The 20166-nt window shown below is 41.0% G+C and overlaps 1 protein-coding gene across 3 annotated transcripts in view; it reads right to left on the reverse strand.

The window, feature by feature from the left end:
* Window positions 1–20166, reverse strand: part of LOC119657413 (irregular chiasm C-roughest protein-like) — a 526753-nt gene that overhangs the window by 432219 nt on the left and 74368 nt on the right. The gene's annotated exons all lie outside the window — the stretch shown is intronic.

Below are 20166 nucleotides of genomic sequence, written 5' to 3' on the forward strand. Positions count from 1 at the left end.
AGCTTAAAATGCGGAGTACTGAGTATATGTTCATCATCAACGTATCGTCCCCTAAAGTGGCGAGGTTGCTGCAAGGCAACTTACGTCGTCCGGCCTTAATAAAATCAAAAAAAAGTCACAATCGCGGAATGTATGCGCTTGTGATAATACATCATTGAGCTCAGCCCTCAAATTAGAATGTATGTTGAGTTGTGTGATAAGGCATGAATGAGGTCTTAACAGGAAAGCCGCTAGTTCCATATATGTGGACCTCTTTCTTGTATGTTCTACGTACGGATCCCCTCTGTTGAAGGGTAGGGAGCCGCTCTACGGTTGTCAGCGAGTGGCGTTGTTTGCGTGTCTTCCTTTATGTCGCACGGTTTCGACCAACGGCACGGAGGTTTTTGTTTGGTGTTCTTCCCAGATCTAGAAGAAGTCCGGCGTGCCACAGCCTGCACGAACAGGAGGGGCGAGGACTGGTTTCATGTTCTCTGTGTCTGTCCAGCATACTGTGACATCCTAAATCTAGACGACATGTACTTTCAAATAATAAACGGTATCTATGATTTTAGCCAGTGCCTTACTAGCGGTGATCTGCTGATATGCGTTAATGCATGCAAGTGAGTGCTGCCTTGGAGCGACGGATGAAGTTTCTCGACCTAGTTGCTTGTGCTTCGTGTTTATGTTATCTAGTGATATCTCATGTGTCAATGCTTTCGGGATATTTTCAAGCGAGAAATGGTCCCGTATTAAGAAACTGGAATGAAAAATTATCCCTATTGCCTGAAAAGCCCGACCATGTAGTGTGCGCGATTTATCTCACTGAAGAAGAGTTAAAAAGATGATCCCAAGGTCAGTTTAATCCCGCAAAACTTTGCGGAGGAGATGTAGAGATAAATATGATTGTCTAAAACGCAAAAATAATGAATAATTTTTAATCTTTAAAATCTGGCACACTTTATGGTGGAAGCTAAGGGATTATATGTAAGTAGGTGAACGATCGCTTCTTTTCCATAAACATGTCAATAAATGTGAAAACAAATTTGAAAACGCGATGACAAATGTGTCCTGGTTAAAATCGATTATTGGAAAAGCTTCCTCAGTAAAACAAAAGCTGGAGGACCACTAACAATCATCAAATTTCCTTAAACCTCATACAACGTTAAACAACATACATTCCCTTGTAATGTCGCACACTGTGTTATACTTCGTTGCATCGAATTTTCCAAATTTCCTGATATTGAAACGGAAAAATTTCGACTTAAAGAGTTTCCTGCTTTTGGGAAATTTTCAAGGGTAAGACAATTTCGTGCAATTAATAGGGTCTCTTACGTTTTAGGTAGAAATAGGGTAATAGACTCCATCGATTAGAAAATGCCTACGGCCGACTAAACTTTTTAAAACTTTTCATCAATTAACTTTCGACTGACGTTCCTATAAACCCATACCATTGGCCTGACATTCTGTACAGCAGGAGCTACTTTTTCAGCTCACTTTCTGTAAGTGGAAGTATATTCACTGATCCTAAGCAAAAATAAAAACCTTCTCTACAGGGAAAGGTAAGGATCTCCTCGAAAATGTGGTTAATTTCCCGGAGTTCATAGTACGCCTGTATCACAAACAGAATGTCACATTCGTACTAGAAGTTGAAAAGAAAGGAAACTTTTTACATTTTCTGCAAATCACGTTTAACAGGATACCATCCACAGACCTTCACCATGAGAACGATATCATTTCGCTGGTTCAAAACAATCAACCATTATGCGCTCACTTAGCTTCCTCACATTATTTCCGTGCAATCTACTCCTTAGGATGCTAAGTGCCACTACAAGAGCCATGAGAAGTTCGGAATATACGTGGGTGCATAGTTTTCTAAAATCCCATGCAAGGATATGTAGATAGGGAGGAATATGTCTCCACCTATGATATACGTACAATAATATTATTTACATACTAGATGGCAAAAGTTTTAGTATTGTTTTGTTATGCAGGTATGGTTGAGAAGTTGATCAGAAGCCTTGACTCTCTCGGTAAAAGTCAGCACTTTCCGCAGGGACAGACACTGATATGAAGCTTTGCGTGAAAATTTAAGGAAATTTTTTGATAACTACATATCCTTCTTGAAATTTGTTACCGTAATTGAAAGGATAAAATGAAATTGCAACATCTTCCTGGAACTTAGTTTCCATGGATCCTGGAATGTTGTTTTCTACGTATATTCAAGCTACCAGCTTTAAAATCAATTGCATGCAGTTATTTATGTACCAGGGCGTATGAAGTCTTGTCAGCGTAAAACAGGACTCCAGTAAGACAACGCAGTCCAGGAAACGTAGATTAATAAAACCATCGTATCCGGAACAGAAATGATATTACGAAGGAAGTTCCCCGCAATATGTAGATTCCCTTGAAAAGGTCCCTTGCTGAAAATTTGATTTGCAACTGCATCCACAATAATCCGAGCAAATATATTTGCAGTTTAGTGTGCGACCTTAAGTTCTATTCCCTCCTGGCTGTGCTTTCCCCGGCAAAAAATACATTAAAGGTGCACCCTTTGCATGTTTTAATTTGCATATGGAAATGTTTTCAGGTTATACATGGCTTTTAGTATTGTATTATTGCAACGCTTTATTGTTATTGCCATTTGAGAGAGAATATCCCTCGGAAGCGAATGACGGGCACAACAGCAGGATATGCCGTTCACATATAGTGCATGGGCTCAAGGCTCATGCCAGGATCGCGATTTCGAACATACTTTCCAATAGCGTATGCAAGCCAGCCTACATACGTGCGGCTTGAATCCGGCATTGAGCTTCCGTATAAGTGCAACATTGTAAGCGTTCAGCTCATGGTACCAGATGAACGTATTAAAGAGCGTCTAGCGAAAATAGAGATTGAGACAATGGCAAGCAGACAAACGGCGAAAGAGGCGTAAGTGCTGGAGCTAACTTTTAGAAACCATTGATGTCGAAACTGTATCCTACCTATTTGCAACGGGGAAAATTTATGGTAACTCTACCTTGAAAGGATGCATCGCACAATGCTTGTAGTTGAAACTGAATAATGCCTACAGGCATAGAATTATCATGGGTACAAGCTGCTATGGCTGCTTAGTGCATCCTCGGATAGAGTCCTTGGTTGAGTGAACATTGTTCAGAACGTCTACCCAGGACCAGTGCATTTGAATTTATCCACTTAAATGATACCGACTTAAGGGAAGAAATCAATCCAGGTAGTGTTTTGTAGAGAACATTTAAACTTGGTGAAGTTATCTTTGCAAACAGAGCCCAACAGAAGCAGATGACTTTGAGTAACTTTAGAGCAAAATTTGCTTAAGCCCTGCTTCATTATTAATAACATGCACTGAGCTCAAGTGGCAATTCCCTACTAAGCATCCGAATTTTACTACTCTTCTCGGAACGATTCTACTTTTCTTAATTACGTACAAACATCCTTTCAGGGCAGAATAACTCTTCAGTTTAAATTTTAGTCTAGAAATCTAGCAATAAGAGGGGATGTTGACAGAGAGTGAATATATTCCAAGCTGAAGGTACACAAATAAGTATATATCGGAGAAAAGGAGATTAATTCTTCTATTTTGGCTTTCTCATTCAAACTAGTTTCTAAGGACTAAAAATATCAACTGAGAAGCTGGTGGATGGCTGGAATTGCAAACCTACGAAAGAACTGCCTCAGGCTTCGGTGGATTGCTCAGCGGGTAAGAGACCAAGACGAGATGACGCTTAAATTTCCAGAATACAAGAGAGGGAAAAGGTAAGGGACCCCCGAAAACAACAGCAAAAGGCACACTGCGGTCAGGGGCTATTATACGACGTTAACAGAGAGCTAAAAGGCTTCTGGTAAAATCTGGTTATTAAAAAAACTTGGTGACCATCGGTCACCCTGTTCCATGGAAGCAGCAAAGATGGAAGAAATCGTGTACGTCCTTTTCCTGTCTACCCCGGCGGTCTCGACGAAAAATGGACTACTAGCGAATGTCTACTCTTCACTGTAAAGGAACTAGGAAAAGCGGTACAAAAAAGCACCAGCGAAGTGTTGCAGTTCGTATGTAAATATAAGTCGAACTTGCTACTCGATGCGTTCAATGCATTTTTGACAAGGACGTTTCTCCCTTCCGCTGGAAGGTTCCGAACTTGTGCTGATGAGCAAGGGCAAATGCAACCCCAAGACGCCATCAGCGGGCAAACTGCTTAAGAAGCTCATCAAGCCAAGACTGCCTGACGCAAAACGTGCTGCAGGAGACAACTCACCAACACAATATGGTATTAGAGCGGGCGACCCACAATTGATGCCACCGAGGAGGTGGTCCAAACTCCGCACGAGCGGTTGAGCAAGCTCAGCGCTGGGGATCGTGATGCGGCGAGTAAGCGAGTAATGACGAAACATGGATTTTTCCCAACCCCGGAGAAAATGGAAGTCGTTGTTCAAATACAGAAAAGCGTTCCCGCAGTCTTCCCTAATCAGGTTGGTGAGACCACGGTCTTATTGATGTGAGCGGTGAAATACCTCCACATCATAATAGACACGAAGATGAGCTTCTTCGAGCAAATTCACTGTACCTCAGACAAGGCCACGGCTAGAAGGTTTGCGATTTTCCGGATAATTCCCAATGTTGATTATCCAGCAGGTACTGCTTGCTGATGAGTACCATTCAGTCCGTCCTTCTTTATGACTCTGAAGTATGCGCTAATTCCCTGCACCTAGCACAAGTACAAAGGCAAGGGACTCTGCCAACAGCCATGATGATAGTAGAAGTTATTCCGATCGTTCTCCATGCTGCCGAACGGAGGTTTATATACATTAGAAAAGGTGAGAGAAATAAGGAAGCTGTCGCTTGTAAAGAAAGAGCCGGTACTTTATGCGTAATACCATATTTGCATACATTATATGGAAATACCCACTTTCGCGTGATACTGACATACAAAGTCTTGGATTTGCATAGAAGCGACAACTTTCACCTGTTATAACTTTGTTAGTAACAGCGCGAATTTTACCAAACTTGTTAGGATTATGCATTATCTTATAGCGATTCTAGGATGAGGGAGGTTTTGCAGCCAATTACTAAAAATTATAGTAATATACTGTTGCTAACTTTATTTGAACAGATATCAATATGAAGGGATATTTCGGAGCCTAGCCACCATATGGTTCGGCTTCCAGATTTTTTTTTCTTCAGATTTTTGGATTAGACAGTTTCTGAAAATTGGCCCATAAAAGAAATGATCAATTTCGGCCCCCGACACTGACCAGCTTTTCAACAGATGTCAAAACTAAGACCGGCCTCGGAGAGTACTAATCGAGACCTTTCATTTGACTTCGCAGATGACTATATTTGGTGAAAAAAATGTGCACCTCCCTTTTGCATATATGGAGACCCCTCAAGTTCGACCCAGAATGATCTAATTCACTGTATGCGTGAGCATTGACAGTTCCCACCTTCCTACCAAATTTGATGTCAATCGCTACGCTGGTTAACACAAAACCTTAAAAGAGGGAGATGAATAGGAATGATGCCAGGGTCACTGAGGCTTCCTGAATCCACGGACTTTGATCCTATACTGAAAAAACCTGGCCTAAGGTAGTCTGTCGAGACAGGAGCCCAGTACTTTGTGTATTTCACCTCTCTTCGCCAAAAAAGAAAAAAAAATCACACAAAATGGTTCGAAAAAGGGAATTCAATCTCGGGAATGCAAAAGAATTCAAATTAGAACGCATTCCGACACTTCTCTTTATAGTGTCGAAAATAGCTGCAGCTATTATGTGTCGTCGAGGCTATAAGGAGCATAGTATCTTTCCCTGGGTTGTTTAGTTTAATAATTTCCCCCCACATGCTTGGCCCTAAACACCCGTAAATGTCAGTTGATGTCAAACGATAATCGAAATAACATTTGGGGGCTTGCAAAAACTAACGGAAAGAAATCTTTTCAGTATATCATTCCTCTTATATTTGATTTTTACTAATAAATATTGATAGTTCATTTTGCATGTGATTACTATGAAGCTATTGCTGCCATTATCAGCAACCGAATGGACATCATAAGCGGCAATGGACGTATTTCTAGTCTTGCGGTGGAAATTAGCTAAGTGCGAATAAATTTGCGAAAAACTCTGTTAGGTACGTGGAGTTTTACACGGAATTACTTTGGGTTTTTCATCTGCTGGTGAATGGGGTGCTCAGCGATTCTGAGGGCGCCAAAGTACGGGGACACTTGCACATTCAAGCACTTCTTTTCCGATTTTTTACGCCACAGTGCTAATTAGGCTCCTCGAAGTGGGCGCCGATACCTATCATCTATCTGAAATTCTGATTCCGATCGTGTTTCAAATTTACCTTTCTTCCATCAAATAGGCAGAAAGTTATTCTCTTCTTTATTTGCCTTTGCCCTGTTTGATTGCATTTGTTTTAGTTTTTTTCCAGAAAGTTGAATATTTTTAACTGGCGGACGTTAAGACCATGAAGTGGACTCCCCGCGAAGGGGTTAGGGTGGGAAGACTAACCTTTTGCTTTGTTATCTTGATTGTGATCTCCTTTCTTATTGTCTCAATTTTGAAATCACTGCGCATGTTTATAATTCTCTCGGTAGCAACTCGATATAGGATATGCACATTGAATCCCAGAACTAAATTCCATAAGCAAATTTGGCGTTATGAGGAATTTTTGGAGAAGATATTTATACTGCAGTCCCAGCTTAGGGTTTCTATTTAACGATCAGTAGAGTTTTCGACCGCTATTTCCTCGATATCCTACCTCTGCGTTAATCGTCTACCCAGATACTCTACCTCAATCTATTGAGGTATCATTACAGCATTAATTGAAATATTAACGCAGTTAGTGGGGTGACAACACTCAGTGCTGCTCACGTAAAGTCTCTATTTTGAGAGCCAATTTCCAATTCGTCGTGGATTTACAGATGTTAGGTTAGGACCAGTTGGTAAATCCGAATTGTAAGTGAGGTAGGGTATCGGCCCTAGAACACTTAGGAAAAGGCATGAGCCAGGTCTAAGAAGAAGGCCGGGCAACACTTTCTATCCTCCAGTGTTCTCCATATTTCAGAGACGATCCTAAGAACTCCCTCATTTGCGCCGTGTTTTTCTCAAAAGGGCAAGTTTTACTGAAAAATGACTTCGTTTTCCATTAGATATATTGGGATTTTTGAAACTAGTAATTTTTCGAACATATTTCAGAGGTTTTGTAGAGTTATGGGCCCGCAGGTCCACCCTGCATCTAATCCCTCCCAAATTTAGGAATCTTCTATGTGCTGAGCTCATAGTCAACATGTAAAATTATGTTAATATATAGGTCATGTAGGTCTCCGAAGTTAATTTAATATTTTTCCCGTGATGAAATCATACGATCGAACTTTCTTTGTATCCAGTTGCTTTTTAACAACCCGAGGAATTGTTGGCAATTTGCAATCAGCATATCTTTCCAATTTCTGCAAGGAAAACCGGTTGATGTGGTAGACGATATGCCTCGTAAATAGCTTTGCAATTTATGTTTTCGTTGATCCCAGTGAGTTTTATGGACCGTGTGATTTCCTGGCTGGTTGCTTTTTGGGCCTGGAGATCTGTCTACCTAACATTCATTCCTTGATTCGCATTCCTCTTCCCTTGCAGGAAAGTGCGTATAAACTAGCAGCTCCAGGGTCTCACCGAAAGAGTCCGTCCAGCAGCCTTTCTACTTTTTAAGAAAAAATAGACTCCTATGTTCCTCGGCCAAAATCTGAATTGCTGGTTTTTTCAATATTTTGTCTTGATGGCCGACTTGTACCCCTTCAGGCAGTCAAAACTTCATTTCACCATGGTAGGAATGTCTCTTTCTATATTTGGCAGAGAGCGAATCCCTTCTCCAACGCCCAGCCTTTAATTTTAGTTTGTCTGTCGTACCAATATTAATATTAGGAGCACCGGACAGTTTGTTCTTATTAACCAAGTTTCGTTATTTGTTCACCTGGGGGTCCCCCTTCTTGATCACCATCTAGTGGAGACCTTAGAGTTCTGAAGATGCAAATCACAGGTCCTCTGAGGATCTCTGATCTCTTTCCTATGGGACAATCTTGAGCATTTTGAGCTAGCGACGCACCAACGGAGTTCCTGTGGAACTGATCGTCGTATTGCGGGGAGATACTCGACATCCTCTACATCCCCCTGTTAGCAATCGAAAGAGCAATGAACAATATCAACTGAAGTGGGGCACTGAAAGCTGTGAGGTCGGCAGAAAGGGAAATATAAAATTCGATTATAACCCGTCACCGATCAGGGAGCATGTTTCATTTTCAATTCGAATTGACATGTAAATTACAAACTGATTTAATTGTTTATGTGACAAATTTTCTGACTAATCTCACTTGGTGTTCCCATTATTATTTTGTCGAGAGCAACGTGAAAATATTTTTTCTGATACATTTTCAGATAAAACTATTACATTTATATCAACAAAATCATTCGAGCTGTACTATATACGTTTATTTTATTATACCAGAACTAAAGAAAGTGGAAAGTTGGAGACGCCGACGTGATATTAAAATGCAACCATTTGGCAAACTTGACGCTAGGAAATCTACCCCCAACTAATTGCCGTGAAAAATGGAACAGTTTGGTGGGGACATTGTCAAGTCAGTTTGGTTTCACCGACTGCCCAACGGTACTCAGTGCCGAAATTGCCGGTCCGCGCCGAACTTCGGCATGTATTGGTACCAACCTAGATTTTTTTTCTAAATTTTTTTTTCTAGACGTACCAGTCCGTGCAATTTTATTGCGTCGTAATAAAAAATCTAGGATCGGAGAGGGCCGAGGCGACGATTACCCGAAGCCCACGAGCATGCCACTGAGAATTTACGACCACCTCAGCAAGTGAAACTTTCTAGGCAGGTTTCGGCCCCTCTTACCAGATCCAAAAAATAGCCCATAAAGACAAAATCGCTACTGACTGTTGTATCTCTCAACCAGTTAAGCATGATTTTCAGCATCACATCAATATTATTGCCTTCCCAATTTTCGCGACGATTTTCCCTTTCCAACCTCAGAAGCTTGCTATTGCGCGGAAAGAATTGGAATAACTCTTAAGCAGTACCTTCCCACAATTATAGGTGGTGAATGGTGCCCTTATGTAGGTTAGAGACGCCCGAATTTTCAAAGGATTTCGGAGCGGTACCCCATTCCAGTCATCCACGAGTTTGCGCATTAACTACTACCAACAAATCCTTGTAGCTCCCAAAGATATTCCAAACACAGCCATTTGCACACCTTTGGGACTCTTTCAGTTCACACGGATGAATCTTGGCCTGTACAATATGCCACAAATTCATCCACTCTGTACTACAATAAGAAGCTTGGACTTTCGTTGCATGCGCTTGGATGATGTTCTGGTTGCCGCCTCCAAAGATTCCGAGCATTCAACACATCTCGAGTGCATTTATCATTTCGCTTACTTAGCCGGCTCTCAGCGATAAAAAAAAGCAAATTTCTCCAACCGCAGGTGAAATTGCTGGGCATCTCCATTATTACTGAAAGGGCACAAACCGATCCAGACAAAATACAAGTGATCGCGAGCTTTCTGCTGCCTAAAACGGCAAAAGTGATTAGAAGCCTCTTGGACATTTTAAAATACTACCGTCATCTCTTGCCGCAAGCCATTCCTCACTTGTCCCCCCTCAGTGCCTTCCTGCCTGGGTCTAAAATCGAGAAATAGATAGAGGGTGAGCAGTAGTTGGTACACGTTACACTTTTCGCATTCCCTCAACGGCACTCCTAGTCGTGTTCAACCAAAGCTGGGAACCATCGAGTTTTTTTTCGAAGTAGTTAAATCGCGCTCAACGGAACTACATCACCTGCGATCGTAAGCTATTAGCCACGTATCTGAGCATCGAATACTTTGATTTTTCCCTTCAAGGCAGGCCGTACACTTTGTTCATAGACCATAAGCCTCCCACTTTAGGCTTACAGCAAAAAAAACGAAAATGAAGCTGCTCGCCAACTTCGCTACCTAACCTTTGAAGCCGGTTTACTTCAGACATTGATGTGTTCGGAAAAGGTAATTTAATCACCTACGCTTTGCCCCGGTTCTCAGAGATCAACATCCCAACCCCAGTCAATTTTTCGGCAGTCGCTTCGGCCTGGAAAGATGTCAGAGTTCTTCAGAACCTGTAGTCGGATTCCACATATACAAATATACAAGTTCCCCATATTCGGTGCACCTTCCTCTATCTGACGAAGTGCCTCTTCAATCTCTTCAGCTGCTCATTATCTCAGATGAGAAGCCTAACATTGATGTCAATTGCAAGGCCATTGATAGGCTTAAGACCAAGCTCTTTCGTGCTGATCTGTACGGTAGCTTAGAAATGGGCTGGGTTTTAAGAATACACCCAAGCAATTTTCTGTTTGTCGAAGAAGGGATATAAATTTGTCAGCTAGCAAACTGAAGTTTGGAAACCCCGAAGCATCCATAACCGACCATAACGACCGAAGGAGCAAAGAGGCTCGAAATAAGCCAAGTAGCACCATTTCTAGTGAGAGTGAAGGATAGAAGCGGACCTCAAAAATTGATAGAGCAAAGAGGGATCTGCAGACCTTTTAGCTAATCCCTGCTACCAAGCAGTGGGTCCATAGATACAATAAACAGGTATGTGGTGGAAAACTTATTCAACTGGCGGAGGACTTGGAGCATACCATCTTCCAATATCAGAAATTAGATTGAACATCGAGTCTGGAAACCTAGTGAAGGGATTACTTCTATGTTAGGGGTATTGGGAGACATTACCAATGGACGCAATCATTTGATAAGAGGAAAACTAGCCGAGCTAAATATCTAATCATTATTTCATGATATAAAGGGACTGGGAGACAGTTCTCATACTCCAAAAGTACCCAATTCCAACAGTTGGGAAGTCATTAAACAAACTTCATAAATTCGAAATCAAAAGTTTTAAAAGGAAAGGAAAAAAGCGAATATCTTTAACCGTTTAAACTTAAACTTTTGTTGGATCCTTCGTGAATTATACCGAATTGTTTTTGCTCATCATATTTGCCTAAACTGTCTGCACTTACTGTTAATCCCTTCGTTAGTACCACCACAAACGGGGAAACACGTGTCCACAAATTATTGTTATCTAGTACCTTATTCTCTCCGTTGCTACCTGACCTTTTAATCCGTTAGGTGACCATACAATTACATAATTTTCTTTCTCCATTCGAAAGGTTATGCAAGCCATTCTAATCCCGCACACAATCCTTTTTTTACTTCTCTTCCATGACTTTTCAAGGCTAAAAAGTTCCTTTGCCATCTAAAAAAATTCACATTTCTACTGTTTCTTTCTTCTAGGGAAATTAAATATCACCAGGACTGGAAAATGCAAAAAAAAACCCAATGGAAAGAGAGAACTTCTGATGACCTCGGGTACAGACAATTTCAGGAATATATGTATGTATGTTTATGGGGATGGGTAGCACTCATTTGTTCTGGTCAGCAGCCTCGTTTTCATTCTCGCTCTCCTTGCCGGGGAGCGGTGGTATAGGAACTGACAGGGTAGATTGCGCGCCCTTGGCTTGGATGGGATGGATCGTACTTCGAGATATTACCTAATTACTTGGGCATCTCACCTTTTACAATCATTAAGGTTGAAGTTGAAACTACAGGGGGATGATAAACGCAAACTAGCTGCTTTCCAACATGGCTTGATAAAGGCTTTTCGATTTCCAACATTTTCCCTGGTTGTGAACTTTGACCGTTGTGGTAAGACTTTGTTAATATGCAGGTGAAGGTTTCGTGCCTTTTTCTCAGGATAAGGGATTGCAATGCTCGTACGAGCTAGTTTCCATGGGGGATTTCAATTAAAGCAGGATCTGATGCTAGAAATGAGGCTTTCACATGCATGTATAATTTATATCGTTTATGACAGAAAAAAAGATGATTAAACGTGAATTCTTGCAATCAAACCTTAGTCGATACATGTATTTTTAATTAAGCATGTTCCAACTGACCCAAGGACTCAGATTAGAATGAATCTGTTTCAGAGACTTGTTAATTAAAAAGCGCTTCTCTCGTGGATTAAAGAAAAAACTTCAAGTTGTAATCAATGGATATTTTTCACTATATATAGTATAATGAGTCCCTTCCACGCATATATTGCCGTGGTGAAGAGCACACCCCCTGCCTCTCGCCGAACGTAATAATACTTCACAAGACATAAGAACCTTCATTTTTAACTAAATTGCTGACTTGGCGTGCATCAGCATTAAGTCACACAATTCCTTCAAACATGTCGACCATATCCTTGACTCATGACAAAGTAGTTTCAGTTACATTTTCCTTAATGAATCCCGCTCGGTATGCTCGCTACGGAGAGTAATCGAGCAAGTGCAACTTGAAAGGGTAAATTTAATTGGAGAGCAACTTGACATGGCACCTTCTCATAAAGACCGAACTCTATAAATATAACTAGCATTACAGCCCGCGACGAGCTCGGGGTAAGTATCCTTGTTGGGCCTTATGACACCTCTTTTATGGCGGAATATATCACGCTTGTGTAAAATAAGTGACCCGATTAAATTAATTCTGCCGGCTGGAGGGCTGCTTGCGATAGTGATTCGTGTGTCACGTAGCCTGCAACAAAAAGCAGCATCATTCCGAGTGTATCTCATCCGCCCACAATAGTTCTTGTCGCGAGAATTGCCACACAAGTGGTCCGGCGTGAGAGGTGAAGTACTGGTTCGGGGCTATTTGAAAGGTCCTCAGTCAATGATTGTCAGTCGTTAGTAAAAATAAATCAGTCGATACAGAATTATTCACGGCATTTTGTCACCCACCACGCCATGTGGTCCCTGCTCGATGAATCAATTCGACGACTCAGCTCAAACGCTGAGTAAACAAAAGAAAACATATTGAAAACGCCCCCAAAAAATCGAGATTGGACACCAACCGCTGTGAGATAAATTACACCGAATGGGCATTTTGAGAATACTTCAGAGATTAGGAACCCAAAAGATTGACATGGAAGCAACCAGTAGATTAACTCATACAATTGATGATAAAAACCTGAATCTCATGCTTCTCCGTACCCTCAGTAAAGATTGTTTACTGTTTCACTGAAGCTATGCATCTATCGTCTTCTCATAGGCTCATATAAATCAGTACGATTACGAAACAAACAGAAAAGATGCAAGAATTACTTCAGTTTTCACTTGATAACACTCGGTCGACTAAGTGCTGATAAACCTTGGAGAAATCTTCCAAGTCTATCTTACGTTGTAGCCATGTATCTTCTTTCGTATGCATCTAATACGCAGTAATTAACGATAGCCTCTGTCTACCGACTGAATTCCTTACGTAAAATGAAAACCCAACTGAATTATGTCAATATTAAGATACTAGTGGACTGTGCGTGGGTGTCCCGGACAGCCTCGCAAGGCCTTTTGCCCGTCGGATAATGCGACAAACAAATGGAATAAAATCATGCAAAGTAGTTTGCAGGTGAAACTTGGAATCTCGCTACCTTTGAGGCGCTTAGAGTATTAATTAAAAGAAGATTTATGGAAATTAAGTCTCCTCGAAAACAAGCACAAATGAAAGCATATACGTTAATCCATTAGAGCCACCTGAAAAGCACTAGTTGTTTAACCCTTGAAGATGGATTATCTTTTTGTTAATTTTAGAGATACGAAATTAAGCAATTTTATATATTTTCACACGAAATTACATGAACTTCTTTATGTACAATATAAAACAAGGCGAATTCATCAGCGAATACTACCAAAAGCAGTTTCGATAGAATTTCCTAATCTGCTCCGTTAAATAACATTTAGAATTGTGTTTCAAAAAAAAGACCCAATATTGGCGCGAAAGCGGAAATGTCAATTTCAAACTAGCAGGAAGCGGAAACCCGGCACTTCAGGTATGGACGTTTTGTTTACTTCTGATGCAATAATATTTCCCTCCACGGCGGCAATTCCATTTGTATATTCGTGGTCTATAGGTATTTAATATGTCAGACTATTCCCCTTAAAGTGCCGTAAATTTTTCCTGCACCCGTTGATGTGGGGTTTAAAAATACATCCAAAGTATTCCTTGAGAGTTGTGAAAGGCATCTAACGGAGATACGGGTAAGCACCCTTCAAATTTTGAAGCTATCTGCTACCAAAATATCAGTAGCGCTTCAGCTACGATCTTCAGCTATTGAAAATGGTTATTAATCGGTTTCTAAAACACAACAACCATATTCAGGGTCCTGAGAATGCCCACTTCGGAAAATTTGAGTAAAAATTCCGGCGATATCCAAATGATTCCGGCGACCTAGATTCTCTGAATCTAAGTGAAGAAATAGTGGCACTCTGGAGAACAATTCGCTCCCTCTTGGGGCACTGCACTTTTCCATTCAGGAAATCCAAATGGAAGCCAATATGAATCTAACAGATGGCTTCCGCGAACGCACTCTAATGACCGGGAAGACGGTTTCTGAAAAGATATTGACTGTGGCATCCCGAGAATAGGAAGCGTCTTTCAAATTGTGCATAACAAGATAGTTGGTAACGTCGGCCTGAAAAGGGACCATCTTCGGATTTTATATCTCTCCCAGAAGGATAGAACGCCGCTCTCTCAATTTTAGCACGAAACATTTCCGCAATCCAACTGCCGTCCAAACATTTTGAGGTATATTATTGACGCTTTCTTACATTATCGATGGTAGACGAATCCTAAGAAGTCAACATGTAGAATTCAAGGCTTGGGATATTTCAGGACACTTCACTCCTAAAGAAACGTATTAAATTGTTTTCGCCCCACTAATGACGTAAGGAAATCTCAGTTTGAATAAGTCATCAAATCAAATTGGCGCGAACAAGCTCCGTGCTTGATAGGGTAGGTTATTGTGTTTATGCACAACATGTAGGACTCCGGCAACGGTGCGCCGTCGCACTACCAACTAAACTCCTCCAGCCGTCAGAAAACTAGCCTGGAACCTTTTATCAACCGTTTTATTTTAGACTTGCGCACCTGCTCTTCGGGCTTAAGGAGCTCTGACTTCCTTGCAACAAGAAAAACCCAAATGTAATGTGAAAAACGACTCAATTTGATAGCGCTCTTCAGCATACTCGTATTTCTGACAAAGTTACTCAGAGAGAGCACCACTGCGGCTACATAAAGTTTTTGGCAACCCTTTATGTTCCCCAGTAAGAAAAACGATAATCACTATCGCGATCACCACCACGGCCGGTTCAAAGATAGTGCGAATCTCATGAGAGCGGATGGGTCTGCCAGTGGACTCGCTCCTACAGAAAATCGCAACACTGACGCGTTCCGCTCTTCTAGAAATCTCCCCCTTCTGAGTTAGCGCAAGTTCCTTTTGGAGGGGATATTGCAGATTGGTATTGCGAATATCGCCTATCTGTGGTAAGCTGCACTTATTCCGGGCTTCGAAATTTGCCTAGAGATCATTTTCTAAACCAGTTCACGGATATAAGTCTCTACAAGCGGATCTAAGGTAGGATCCGACAAGTTCCATGGGAAAAGGTGATAACTAACATTATGGTTCCACCAACCACCAAAAGCAATGCAACAAAAATATGAATCATTCGGCATGGATTAGCGAAGAAACGATACAGGCATTCCAGCCTTTACTTACACAAATTTTACGAAATTAACAAAACTGAAAATTGGCTTGACCGTTTCAACCCTCCCCCTTTTTTAACCACGAAGCTGCCTTTCGTAGGGTAGAGCTGTAATAATCATCAGTGCAGGATGGATATCAAAAGATCCTGGAAAAGCAGAACATTTACTGCTATCGAAGTGGGGCACTGAACTGCTTAGCAAAGCTGTGAGGAACTTTACGCCACCAAAATTTGGCACAGCTTTAGGTGGAAATTTTTGTTTTCGAGAATTTAGCCTACTGACTCGGTCGAAATTAACAAGATGGATACACTGCTTTGACCGGTCATCATCATTTTGAAGCAGCCACTTACAAAGAAGCAAAGCTCGCACAGGATTAATTTTTCGGGTTAAACACTTAAACAATCTGGAATTGTCTGGAAAACAGCCTGAAAAGAAAATTGAAATTCAAAACAAAAATAATACTCCATTTTTAGTAAAAAACGATTCTTGCAATGAAAGGTACATAATAAAGTTTCACCAAACAATTCCCATGAACCTGCGGTACGACGATGACGAGAACAGGGCCATCTCACCCTCTCCCACACATTGACTATATATTGGTAGTTGTCCCGTTTCCCTCGAGTTCTTTCATAAAGCCTTTCGACTGCCGGTAGAAATAGAAATTTTTCCATTCGGTTGCATGAATCCTTGCAGAAGAGACTTGGTAGTGGATAGCCGGATGTCAAATGTTGGCTCTAATCCCAAGGTAATGGATTCAGACCCTCGGTGAGCCAGTTTGTCAGTCTCCTCATTACCTGTCAGTCTCTAGTACCCTTGCACAAAAACCAGGAATGTTTCGCTCAGTCGATCAAATTTCAGCAGCAACTAGTGACAACTCCACAACAACTAATTTGATATGTTGCTGCTATTTAGTGCTGATACCGTTGCCCCACTATTGGCACAGATCCGAATGTTGCGACAAAGATTTTTCTGCTGACAGTAAAATTACGTATGTCAACGCTTAAAATATGGTTGTCATTTTGCAAGAGATGAGGTCAGCCACCGTTGAGCCCAATCCATCTTCCATGACTGAATCGTGGCGATTACGCCAGAGAACGTCTTATCAAAGGCAAATTTGAAAATCACATGATCCCCAGGCACTGGATTTCCATATGATCACCATAGTTGTCTTTCCACGTGTCAATGGTATCACGCCTATATGCGCCGTTAGCTGCTTTCTATTTTATTTAGAAATGAATTGGTCGTAAATTTACGACACCTTCGAGGGTCACAGTCAGCGTAATACTCACTGTTCAAGTTAGACAACCGGTCCTTGGATATCGTGCTTCCACGTTAGTTTGGAGGCGAAATGTACCCTTAAATATTTCATTGCTTGTACCAGCTGGATTTTCACCCCCAATAACGCATACAACTAACGCTCCTAGTCAACATAATTAGCCCAGCCTTCCCAGCAATCACCGCGAATCTGTTACGGAGGCACCAACTGTGGATTATCTGCAGAGCTGTATTCAAGCGGTCATATACTTTCCCCGCAAACCTGCTGCTTCGAGAAGCCATAACAACGTATCCATTACAAGGTGCCATAAGAGAGGGGAGAGAAACTCTTTGTAAGCACCACCTAACGCATCCTGCCTCAATAGACTTCCGCCCAATTTTTACCGTGAATTTATGGAGGGCAATCTCCGTGCAATGAACTGGCCAGCGTTTTCAGCCCTTCTAGTGGAAATGAAGTTAGACTGATCAGTAAATGATCGAATCACGTCAGGTGATCGGAATATACGTAAGTGCAAAGCATGAGCGGTATATATTTCGAATATCTAAACCTAAGGTATCCATTCCTTCTATTCCTAGTGCCATCCAGATTTGTATCTATGGCATGAAATAAATGCCTGTTTACTCACTCAAGTGATAATATTTTGCATGTCAAAGTCCATTCTTCCGGTTGAAGGATGTGTGCACTTGACGGCTCTGAGCTGCTACAATTGGATGCTGTCTTGTAATTGCACTTCAATTCTTTAACATTTCTTTATTGCTATCAATGTACCTCCCGCTCTGTAAACCTAGGTTTACCATCTACTGCCTACATTCTTTGGCGAGCATCCACTTGGACTTCGAAGTCGCCTGAAGTAGGTTAGTCTCTTCGCAAAAGCCTCTCCACGATGGTCGCTTAGCCGTTCTTATGTCCTTCTTTAGAGCTTCTCTTTCCCCTCTCTTTGGCGTATGGAAAGAGCAACTTCTGATCATCTGGGTTATTTTCTCACCCGACAGAGATCGTAACTCAGGCGCTCAATTGGGGTCAATACCCAAGTTTCTAGATATTCTAATAATCTCAACCCTTTCGTATTCCATGTTCGAACTCCTCCAACAGATATAGTGGACGTTAACATCGCATACTGCTATTATCATCATTTCTTTACCCTTTGTATATTGAACAGGTCTAGCGCATATTCCACATAGAACTTCATGCTCGTTATGGGAAAAAAAGCAGAGAACCACAGAATCTGGTTATCTTCCTGTTGTTTATTTGACCGTTGCTGTGTCGCCGTCACATAGGTCGATGGCCAAAATAGCGTGAAATAATTTCAAATTACCATGTAGAAACGGAGTCTAGAACTTTCGTTAGCCGGTCGTTCGTGCTTCCTTCGCCAAGATTTAGCCCTAAAATTTTACGACATACACCTACCGACTCAAAATTCAGCTTGATGCCTTTTGATGATGCAGTCCTTACAGCAACGAGGAATTGCTATCTAACCTTTCAGCACCGCTCTCTAACGAAACCGGATGGATTGGTGCTGTCACTATAGACCCATCCATTTGATAGCATTGGCTGGTACATGCGAACTGGCAAAATCATTGCTTTGTACAATAGGGAAAACGATTTTATAATCTAAAATTGGCTCTGTTGGCAACGAACAATCGTGCGCAGATTTCATGGTTATTGCTGTTATTGGTTGCGATTTTCGATCCTAGGGAAGAGAAATTTTAAATCGGTTCAAGTTCGCAATCTCCTTTCTTTATTGTTTTCGATTGACTAGTGATATTTGATGTTGTTAGTGTGAAAGCCAAGATTTCGCGCCGGTCACGGTCCTGCTCCATCTCAATGAAGGCTGTTTGTACTTTTCGGGTTGTTCTTCTCATTATGTCAACGCTTTCAGCACAGCCCATTAGCTTGATGGACTCATAGAGGATAGTGCCTCCCACAATCACAAAAATACATCAGCATCGCGAATCACCTTTTCCAAACCCTGGTTAAACAGGATCTATGATAAGAGCATTTCCATGTCTTAGCCCGTTGTTGATAGTGAAAGGTCTCAAGAGTAATCCTATTGGTTTTTTTCGTGTTTCATATACAAGCCTAGTCAGATACCGTGTACAGTGTTACATAGCTTTGTCGAGATACCGTGTACAGTGTTACCCTGACTATACTATCAAACGAGGCCTTGAAGTCGGTGAAAAGATAATGTAATTGATGTCCATATTCCAACAGTTTGTCCGTCGATTACCGTGAACATAAAAATCACCCACACTATACGTAAAATTAAGCCTCCTTTGATTATTGTTTCATATCTCCTAAACTGTGCTGCAATTTCTGGAACTTTCAAATACCAGTTGCTTTTAAAAATGTCTCGCATCGTGTAAGTAATCTCTTCGGTAACGACACTACAAAGATGACGATCATGCTCTCGCCCTTTCCTTGAGTATATTATGCTGAAAAAAACATATGAAATCAATGCATATGAATTGAATGAATCCCCTGCTCCGGCGTCCTGAACACTCCCCTTAAATTATTTTGGATATTCAGGCTAACATTTTTCTCTTCACGCCCCTCTCCCAGTGCACTATAGCTCGTCATACCGTCATACTGTCTCCCGTAAAAAAAGGAAATCTCGTTTATATTGGATTCACCTTCCTATGTATGTTGAAGACAACACTTGGATAACACTATTGTGTTTATTGAACTACTCTAAATAGGTAGAAAATTTTACCCCTATTAGTATAAATTTATGCTGTAACTACCTACTGTACAGCAAGGGTTAAAAGGGTTCTTCAGGTCTCTTGAGATATTGAAACACAATTCAGTAAATAGTTAATTTCTCCACAAACTATTTTATAGCTTAATGTATTACGATATTCAACCTATTCCACCACATTTCACCACAATGATAAACAACTTCGCTGACATTCACCAAACGTTTCCGTTGATAAAGCGGCATTTGCATTAATTTAGCCGGAAAATTTATTAGATCGACCTCAACTCTCATAAGGGAGAAAAGATAATAAAAAAACTGAATATTAACGAAAAAAATCTTTGGCTATTCATTACTTTTATCATAATGTGACTTTTATAGATCCTTGGCATGGCATAAACCACAGCATAGAAGATAATGATGGACATAAATTTAAATATGATAGCTGTCCCATGACGTGGGAAGAGTTGGATAAATAAAGAAATGAATAAATGAAAACTCCAATATTCTTATACATATTATTGTGAAGAAATTTGTGTAAATAGTTTATATTACGGTCGCGATTTAATATGCACACATACGTGAAGCGACGTATCTTTG

This window comes from Hermetia illucens, chromosome 5 (genome assembly GCF_905115235.1).
Source record: "Hermetia illucens chromosome 5, iHerIll2.2.curated.20191125, whole genome shotgun sequence".
Taxonomy (NCBI): Eukaryota; Metazoa; Arthropoda; class Insecta; order Diptera; family Stratiomyidae; genus Hermetia; species Hermetia illucens.